Source organism: Euprymna scolopes, chromosome 28 (genome assembly GCF_053919585.1).
Source record: "Euprymna scolopes isolate OS-2025 chromosome 28, ASM5391958v1, whole genome shotgun sequence".
NCBI classification, from domain to species: domain Eukaryota; kingdom Metazoa; phylum Mollusca; class Cephalopoda; order Sepiida; family Sepiolidae; genus Euprymna; species Euprymna scolopes.
The window spans coordinates 101,488,719-101,499,591 of record NC_136509.1 but is presented as its reverse complement, the minus strand read 5'-3'; positions in this window follow the sequence as shown (position 1 = coordinate 101,499,591).

Sequence of the window (10,873 nt, the reverse complement as noted above, 5' to 3'; positions counted from 1 at the left end):
TAATGGTGAATGCTCTGAAGAACTGAAAGCACTTGTGCCTCCACGACGTGAACACCCTCGACAGACCCGACAAGCTGCAAAATCCCACCCCACACTGTAGAGATCCCTAGATGTAAAAGATCTTTCTACTCCAGTAGTTTCTTCCCCAGAACTGCTAGACTTTGGAATTCCATTCCAGGTCATTGCTTCCCCAACTGTACTGACATGCATAAGTTCAAGTGCAACGTGAACCAACATCTCGCTGCCCTAATCCCTACATAGTACCTACACCAAAGTGGCAATGTGCCTTGTTTGGGGTGAAAATGTAATAAAAAAAAATTAGCTTTGTCCATTGTGTGCCATTAAAATTAATAGTTGGCATTCTTTTTTACTTTTTTTTCCTGTTGACTCTCCGCTTTTGAAAGAATATAAGCATTAATTATTTGAATTTTTAAAACAATATGTACAGCTTAAATAATTGTGATGACATAAATAATGAAGAAAATATTTAAAAATGATTCAATGAATTGGAATAAATAATTAAGTCTGTGATGTATGGATGAGTACTTACTCACCCAATGACCAAACTCCTTTTTAAAGGTTCCTTTCTCTCATCAACTTCCTCAGATTTGACCGTGGCATATGGAAATTATTTAGGCAGTAACCAAATTTATTACCTCGTATATTTCTTAACGTGATCTGTTTGATTTGATGAGGCTGCTCCTTATAACCTTTATATTAAAACTGTGTCCTTGCTGCTTAAAAATGTATTTCTTTTAATTTCAAACCAACAAGTGGCATACTCATTTACAAAAAAAAAATATAACTCCAGTTTTAATGCGAGAATTTGTGAATATGTACAAGTCAATAAACAAATGAATCTGATGTCTAAAGCCTACCATCTAGCTTGGTTTAAAGGGTGAATTTTCTAGGAGGCATATCTAGAAACAACTATTGTGTATTCGTAAAGGAGTCTTCGGTCACAACTGAGATTATGCATTTCATTAATTAAAAAAAATGAATCCGAAGCATTGGTAATGGACGAAAATGACATTTAGGGTCAATCTTGGCAATAATTGGAGCATAATTTACTGAATGCCGTAGGGTATTTTGCTTAAACACTTATGTTTTTAAAAAGGGCTATGAAAGGTAGCCAGTTATGGTGCAAAGAGCAACCAATTTTGTGAAAGTTTTTAAAGAAAGCTTTGCCTAAAATTGCAACCATCCAACTTTTCTTAGTGTTGTCAACAAGGATCGGCTTAGCAGTTTTCTTACTGTTGAAGTGATGCGAAACATCCACCATTTGCTACTATATTAGGAAGAATATATAAAAGCCAAGTACGTTTAAGGATGGCATACTGCTGCCATATCTGGGCAGGAGCTGCTAAAAACAGCCTATCCTGCTTTGACAGAGTACAAAATAGACTTCGTGGCTTAGTGGATGATGCCCTTTTCTCTACCCTGCAACCTCTCTCCCACAGAAGAGACGTTGCGAGCCTATCCTTGTTTTATCGTTATTTCCATGGCAGGTGCTCGTCTGAACTCCAATCTCTGGTCCCCCCTCGCCAATCTTTCACGAAAAACACCCGTCTAGCTGAATCCACTGTGAAAAATTTCCCCCACTCTTTATCTATGCCTAAATCAAAACGCGGATTCCATGAACAAAGCTTCTTTCTTAGAACTGCACGCCTGTGGAACTCTGTTTCGTCTGCCTGCTTCCCACCTTACTACAACTTGGATGTCTTCAAGTCCAACGTTAACAAATTCCTAATGAACCGCCCTCTGAAGTAAACACTTCATCAAATCTCCACACTAACGTACTGTACTTGCAATAACCCTTATCCGTGAGTGGCTTCCGGGCCTTGATAAGTGGTGACCACCGTGTAAAAAAAAAAAATTATATGTGTCAGATATTTACTTTCATATACTTTCTTTTTTTGTAAAAGATTAACTGTGTTCTGGACCCTTATCTTTTCACAGTTTTCTGTCAATTATTTCTCCACAGTCTCCTTATACAGCAATGTGCTTTTTTTATTCAATTTGAAGCAGGGGACTACTATCGGGTACATAAGTTACAGAAGCATTATGAAGGGAGATAAGTAGCAAGATGTCTGCTCACGCTACAGTTGAACTCCTGCATGTCAGTACAGTGGGGAAACCAGAATCCCGGAAAGGATCTCTATTTCTATCGATATAAAAGCCAAGTATATCCAAGGATGGAATACTGTTGCCATATCTGGGCAGGAGCTGCTAAAAACAGCCTATCATGCCTTGACAGAGTACAAAATAGACTTCGTGGCTTAGTGGGGTATGCCCTTTTCTCTACCCTGCAACCTCTCTCCCACAGAATATAACCCTTATGCAATAACCCTTATCCCTGAGTGGCTTCCGGGCCTTGATAAGTGGTGATCACTGTGTAAAAAAAAAAGAAAAAAAAGAGTTTGAATGTCTAGCAGTTCTGGGGAAGAAATTATTGGAGTGTGAAGGGGTGGGATTTTGCTGCTTGTCGGGTTTGCTAGGATTATTTATGTCGAGGGTTGACGTTACATATTATAGTAATTTTATTCATTTTTAATTTTGATATTTATATTTTACTTATAAAGAAGAGAATTAATAAGCCTTAAAATGTATATTACTAAGTGTATTGTATAATTTACGTTTTGTTAAAATTCGGGTTTTATTTAAGCGATCCGTGCTGCCGGTAGCACGTATATTTCGATTTATTTGATCTTTAAGTTGAATTTCTTAATAAAATCGAAACTTTTGAAGAAAAGTATTTCATGCAATAACTTCTGTCATAATTTTTCAACATTTTTAAATGTGATTTTTTAGTTTCAGACTCGATACACTCTAATATATACATATTTATAAAATTGTTCAGTTAGATTATATAATTATTTCTACAGCTAAACAACGTCGCAGCTCACAACAGCCATGACAGCCAACAAAATGGAAATCAAAGACTAGAGTTTCGCCCTTCTTTGGGCTCATCAGTTAAACATATTCAAAATCAAGAGCAATAGCTCTAGAAAGGAAGTCTCCGCCAAATAATTTGCTAATCCTATGAGATATAACCGTTAGCACATCTACTGTAGATCTAGCAGAACGGAAACCATATTGCATGTCACTAATGAAGTTATTTTTGCTTCTCTGTTAACACTGTTACCAGCTTTGAATGCTACAGTTTCGATTTCGATTCTAGTTGATGGCAACGAAATACATTTCCTTTTTCATTTTGAAATCACGTATCTATAATAATATATAAGAAATTTATGACAAATTAAAATATCATATTTAAGCGTACTTTATGCACGGGCAAAGCCAGGCGTCCCTTTTCTCGCGAATATTTTATATATTTTATGGTAATCGCTTCAGACAAGGCATGAACCTAAACAGTATCACATAAAAGCCAAAATTTTGTGAACAATATATGTTAGATAGAATAGAGCATGACCTAGAAAGCAGCAATTCTTCCCTCTGTGTCAGGAACATCGTCCCTTGAATGTGAGGACTAAACTAGAAAATGAGTAATGTCGAAAGTAAATCCAAACCAACTTTCTACTCTGCTTTATATTAAGAACCTTGTAATTTGACATAGATTGCATAGAAGATATTCACTGAGGCAGTAAATCAAATATCAAATAAAATATTAAAAAAATGTTATTACGAAAAACAAGAACAGTAAAAAATAACAAAAGGAAACCAAAAGTCTGATTATTGAAACTACTAGTGTGTGATAGGTGTTGAAATGTTGTATTTAGAATTCTGTGTAAGTCGTTCTGTTTATAATTAAATAAGAAACACATCGTTGTAGCTTATTTTAAGAATTCGAACTTATTCACTTCATAGGAAACGATACGGCACGAAAATAATTAGTACTGAAATGCACACTAATGAGGTAAACGCTAAAAATGTTGCAAGTTAAAACAGTAGGAAGATGTATATATATATATATATATATATATATATATATATATATATATATATATATATATATATATATGACACAAAAAGATGGCGGAAGTGAGGAAGCATGACTTCGGAAGTCTTTTTACCCGAATACGTAATTCAGCATGTTAAAAATATACCTTTTGTTGTAAAAATCTAATAGAAAAACACCTGAAGAAGTTGGTGGGGACAAGATATTTTAATGGACACATTAATCGTTAAATTGGCTTCCCACTAATGAAACAGCTGTAATGGAAAAATCCAGGAAATAAACGAAGGTTATAAAAAGAAAACGTGAGTCTTGGAATTTTCAACAAAATTTTGCAATATATATGCTCTGCACATATTAAATAGTCACATTGAGCTTAACTCAAAATTAACGGTGACTGGTTTTTAAAATAACAATCTAACCCAGTTAAACGAAACCGATATGCACTAAAATTAACGATATTTAAAAAAACAAACTTATATATATATATATATATATATATATATATATATATATATATATATATATATATATATATATATACAGTGATGATCATATTTATTGGCACGGTAAAATAAAAGTTAAATTTTGTCTAATAAATTCTAAAAAAGGGATTAAATTAAAGAAAATAACAAAGTATATTATGTATTTTTAACTGGCCTTTCCGATGCAGCAATCGGATTTTAGAAAAAATAAATAACAAAGGAACAACAAACATAATTGCAAAAAACCCTTGTTCAAAATTATGGGCACGGCTTTGTTTTTCTTTTAGTATCAGTATAATATCAATCAATTTCCGGTTTACGTGCTTTCTGAACTTTTGTATAGCCATATTATGCTTGTTTAACGCTAATTCAGTGAATAATTTTTTCAGATAATTTTTAGATAGCGATTTATTCAAACTATTATAAGTGACTAAATTATAATTTTCAATCGCCATGGTTAAAACTAAGGAACACAGCGAAGACGTCAGGAAGCTTGTTGTAGCATGCCATACCAATGGGGAGGGCTATGATAAGATTTCAAAGAAACTAAACCTTCCCAAATCCACTGTTAGAGCCATAATAAACAAGTTCAAATCGCAAGGCCACGTTATGAGTTTAGAGTGTAGAGGGAGAAAAAGGATTCTTTCCCCAAGAGATGAACGGAAAATTGTTCGACAAGTAAAACAAAACCCAAGGATCTCTGTTGGGGAGATTGTTGATGAACAGAGCACCTCTGGAGTGAATGTATCTCGACATACAGTTGGTAGAGTTTTGAAGAGAGCTGGTTTAAAAGCATGTCGTCCGAGAAAGACTCCCTTATTGAAGCCTATGCACCTGAAAGCAAGGCTAGCCTTTGCAAAACGTCATATTGATAAAGATGTTGCATTCTGGAAACGTGTTCTATGGACTGACGAAACGAAAATAGAGTTATTTGGCCATAATAAAGTGTCTTATATTTACAGAAAATCTGGCGAAGCTTTCCTGCCTAAGAACACCATACCCACAGTGAAGCACGGTGGAGGCAGTTTGATGTTTTGGGGATCCTTTGCTGCCTCTGGACCAGGGCGACTTGTTAAGGTCACAGGTAGCATAAAAAAGGAAGATTATGTTAAAATATTGGATGAAAACCTGAAAGACTCTGCTAAAGAGCTCTCACTTGGTCGTCGTTGGTGGTTCATGCAAGATAATGACCCAAAGCATTCGGCTAAACTGACTAAGAAATAGCTTGAGGACAATCATATTAATGTTTTGGAGTGGCCATCACAAAGCCCAGACCTTAATCCAATTGAAAATTTATGGAGAACATTAAAATTGAGGGTAATGCAAAGGAAGCCTAAGAATCTTATTCAATTGGAGGATTATTGTCAGGAAGAGTGGGCTAAAATTACTACTGAAGAGTGCAACAACTTGGTTGTAAACTATGAAAAGCGACTGAGGAAGGTAATCAAGGCCAAAGGCTATACAATTGATTATTAAATAAATCGTGCCAATAATTTTGAACAAGGGTTTTTTGCAATTATGTTTGTTGTTCCTTTGTTATTTATTTTTTCTAAAATCCGATTGCTGCATCGGAAAGGCCAGTTAAAAATACATAATATACTTTGTTATTTTCTTTAATTTAATCCCTTTTTTAGAATTTATTAGACAAAATTTAACTTTTATTTTACCGTGCCAATAAATATGATCATCACTGTATATATATATATATATATATATATATATATATATATATATATATATATATATATATATATATATATATTATTTAAACACTGCCGTGTTTGATTATATGGTTAAGTGGCGGTTTTAGTTATTTAGAACTGCTTTAAAACTTCACCGCTAACTCATTTTTACTAAATTTCATACAATCGATCACCTTTTTGCTATATTGTGAAAAAAAAAGTTAAGATGAATTTATTGGTTTTCAAAATCGCAAAAAAAATTTTTAAAAAGATGAGCGACGTTTTTTATGGCTGGCTTCCATGGCAACCACGTGGCTTCACCGACTATTGTTGCTACCGATTCCCCGCTCTCACGAAAAGACATGTAACAAGTGAAACAGAGAGAATGAAAGAATGAAAGGGGGGTAATTGGGTGGGGGTGAAAGCAGACGCGTGCCGTACATTGTTATTACATATGTGTATGTTATGTTTATGGGGGCAAAAAATAAGACGAATTAAACAAAGAACAAGTGAATTACCTGGAAGCCTGGAGAAATCATTGATTACAACAGAAAAATGCGGGCATGAAAAGTAATATGGTTAAGCTTAAACATGGAAAAATAAAGGACTACTTGTAAAAACTGGTAAAGAAAAGGATAAGATATTCTAGTAAAAAAATATAATTTTTCAACTTAAAATATTGCAGCATTTAGACGTTTTTGCTTTTTTTTAAAATTCAATTTATAACATTAAATAATCAATTCAGAAGTCCCTGGAGTGGGCTGCAATAGTAAAAAGCACATTCGACCGTTTCAAGCATGTGTTCATCGCAGCACTGAAACCAGGAAGGGATAATTTCGACTTAATAGTGAAGTCTGTCAAGCGTTTCGGACCAGTCATCAGTCAAGGGAAAAAGTATAAGGGGATCCGAAGCGATACCCACCACTAGTTCCTGATAAAGTCTCTTTCTAAGCTGTTCGAGGACTGTAGTCCTCGGTAAAGCTCTAAGTTCAGCTCGGCATTCGGCAAAGAACTTTTGTCCCCTCTTCGGTCTATGTCGACCTTCAACAGAAGGGTCGGGTTTGAGGTGGGGAAAGGCGTTTCCAACGGCAGAGCCTATGGAAGGCCAAGAAAGAAAAAAAAATGTACAACTTTCTTATATATGGGTCGTGGAATTGCATTCACTACCAAAACATCTAGTTAATTCGCATATTCTTTTAAACATTGTAATTAATTCCCTATTACTGTTTTCGGTTTTCTTATGGGATGATCATCATTAGTTAACTATTACGTGTAATTATATTCATGCATATATCCTACATGGTTTATACTTGCGTAATATTTGCGTAAAAAGGTTATAGTAAGCAGAAACCAATTTCTATAAATATTTATGTATACGTATATATAGTTGTTTAAAAAATTTTGTCTACCAAGCTCCCTCTGTCAGTTGTTGGTCTACAGAGAAGAAACTTGATATACAGGGTATTCAAACCCACGCAAAACTTTGCATTTTGGTTTTAGCCGTGGAAAATCGGTGCCATCGTGTGAAAATTTAAAAAAAAAATTGAATTTGGCAGATGAAGGTCGAACGACAGCATTACGAATATACATGCGTAACGTAATAGCGATTGGTTATTGTTTTAATTTTTGACCTTGCTGCAAACATGTTTTCATAGTGCAGTAATTAACATCAAAGGAAAAGTAAATCGTAGGCTAAACGTTTTGGTTTCGATTCTCGGTGATTGCGCATCGGTCATTTTTTAAAAATTATTATAATATATTGGGTCCAATATAGTATCATAATAAATACGAAATCTGAATTAATTAAAATGTCATATTTAAGCGTATATTACGACCGGCCAAAGCCGGGCGGCCTGCTAGTGTATATATATATATATATATATATATATATATATATATATATATATATATATATATTTATATATATATATATATGTGTGTGTGTGTGTGTGTGTGTGTGTGTGTGTGTGTGTGTGTGTGTGTGTATTTTATTTTTTATTACCGTTTTATCTGTTTGGTTACATATGTTTCGGATGTTGGACCGTGTTTACGATCTAACAGCCTCGTCAGACCTTACAGAAATGGTTGGTTAGTATTAGGAAGAATTGTTTTTAGGAGGAATACAGGAGGATGGGGGAAAGAGAGAAAGAAAAAGGAGGGGGTTTGGGGGTAGGAGATAATATAGGGGGAAGGCGGGTAATGACAATATTTCAGTTTTGAAGGTTAAAATATATTAGGTTGGGGGGTAGAAGATTCGGGTAGGCTTGGGTGGAGATATGCGGATATAGGGAGGGGGAGAGGGAGAGAGGATGGTAAAGAGAAAAGAGAGGGGGTAATGGGAGGAGGGGGGAATAGGAATTTCAATTTTGGGGTTTTAAAATTGTGACTACTTTAAACACGGTCAAACATCCGAAACATATGTAACCAAACAGATAAAACGGTAATAAAAAATAAAACACATATTCGCTCTGCAATAGTATTGAGCACTCTCTGCAGGTTTTTACTAATTACCAGTTTTACCAAATATATATATATATATGTATATATATATATATATATATATATATACATATATGTATATATATATATATATATATATATATATATATATATATATATATATATATATATATATATATTCCCTGCAACCTCTCTCCCACAGAAGAGACGTTGCGAGCCTGTCTTTGTTTATCGCTATTTCCATGGCAGGTGCTCGTCTGAGCTCCAATCCCTCGCACCCCCCCTCGCCAATGTTTCACGAGAAACACCTGTCTGGCTGAAACTACTGTCAATAATTTTCCCCACTCTTTATCTGTGCCTAAATCCAAACGTAGATTCCATAAGCAAAGCTTCTTTCTTAGAACTGCGCGCCAGTGGAACTCTCTGCCGCTTGCCTGTTTCCCACCTGACTACAACATAGACGTCTTCAAGTCCAACATAAACAAACTCCTGACAAACTGCCCCCTTAAGTAAGACACTCTATCAAATCCCCCAATTCTAACGATTACTACAATACTATCTCATTGATTACTGTACACGCAATAACCCTTATCCCTGAGTGGCTTTCGGGCCTTGATAAGTGGTGACCTACATGTAATCACATCATCTTATCGCTTATGATAAACTCTGAGATATTGGACGAATGTAAAAAAAACCTGAATTGAATAAACATATATCATTGTAGTTCAACAATAATATTTAATATTTTCAACTAAAGAATGGTCATTTTTATAATGAGAACATATTAATGAATTGAAGCCGATGCGCGATATAAGTCCATAAGAATTGATGATGTAACCATTTTCCCTCTCTCATTGCAAAACTCATTCATGTTCTGCAGGGCAGGGAACAAAAATGATAAAATCCACTATAAAACAACCAAACCAAACACTACAAACCGGCGATTGAAGATACAAAAAGTTTGAAGAATAAAAACCTTCTACAAAATAACTGGATGCAACATGAATACTATTTCCAAAATAACTGAATTCGGCATTAAATAACGCGAAAAGGGTTGATATTTTTTTGTTATTTCATTTTCACCCCAAACAAGGCACATTGCAACTTTGATGTAGAGGGCTACTATCAGGGACATAAGCTACAGGGGTACTATGTGGGGAGTTGGGTAACGAGATTGCGGTTCACGTTACACTTGAACTTCTGCATGTCAGTACAGTTGAGGAAGCAGGGACCCAGAAGGAAATTCCAAAGTCTAGCGGTTCTGGGGAAGAAACTACTGGAGTAGAAGCCTCTCTTATATTTAGGGATCTCTACTGAGAAGGGGTGGGATTTAGCTGCTTGTCAGGTTTGTCGGGGGTATTTACGCCAAGGGGGTACAAGTGCTTGCAGTTCGTCAAAACATTCACCGTTAAAGTACTTGTAGAACAGGCAGAGTGATGCAACATTTCGTCGATGGGACAGAGGCTGAAGCTTAGATGACAGTTCAGGACCTATCAGATTGGCGACTCTCTTTTTAACCGTGTCTAAGAGCGAGAGACTAGTAGCAGATGCACCAGCCCAAATATGACACCAATACTCCATACTTGGGCGAATGGTGGCCTTATAGACCTACAGGATACTTTCGGGCGTTAATAGCTTTCTAGCACGGTAGAGAGATCTACCTTCTTCGCAGCGGTCTTGGCAATGCTCTCAATGCAATTGTTCCAACTCATGTTTTGTGTGAACGTTAGGCCGAGGAGTTTAAAAGACGTACTTTCAGATAAAGAGTCATTGGCCATTGCTTTTGATGGCAGAGAAGGTTTCTTGTAATTATTGAAGAAAACAAGTTTTAGACTTGGCTGCATTGAATGTGACCATCCATTTTTGTCCCCATTCCACTACAGATCAGAGGTCATCCTATATGCCGTAAACCTATTTACTATGCCTCCCCACAGGACAGAGTTAGACACCAGGGTCGTTTTTTTAACGTGGAGAAAAGGTACAAAAATAAAAAAAAATGTCTCAGTCGTGAAGGACTGACCCTCCACTGAAAGAGAACAAGAAATGGAAGTGCAGCATCTGAAGAACAGATGGTATTTATTTGCTCCCCCACCGAGCAAATTAGGCACAAGGCCAATTTTTAATGTGAGGAGTAAAGGGAGGGGGAAGGGAAAAAGGGGACCAGCTCCCGAGAGGTGGGAAATGGGAGCTGGTTAAAGGTCAGGCATGTGGGGTTGCCCCCACATCTGGTCTTTGCTAGTCTTAGCTAGTCATAGCTTGCAGTATCTGCCGGAACAGATGGTATTTATTTGCTCCTCCACCGAGCAAATTAGGCACAAGGCCAATTTTTA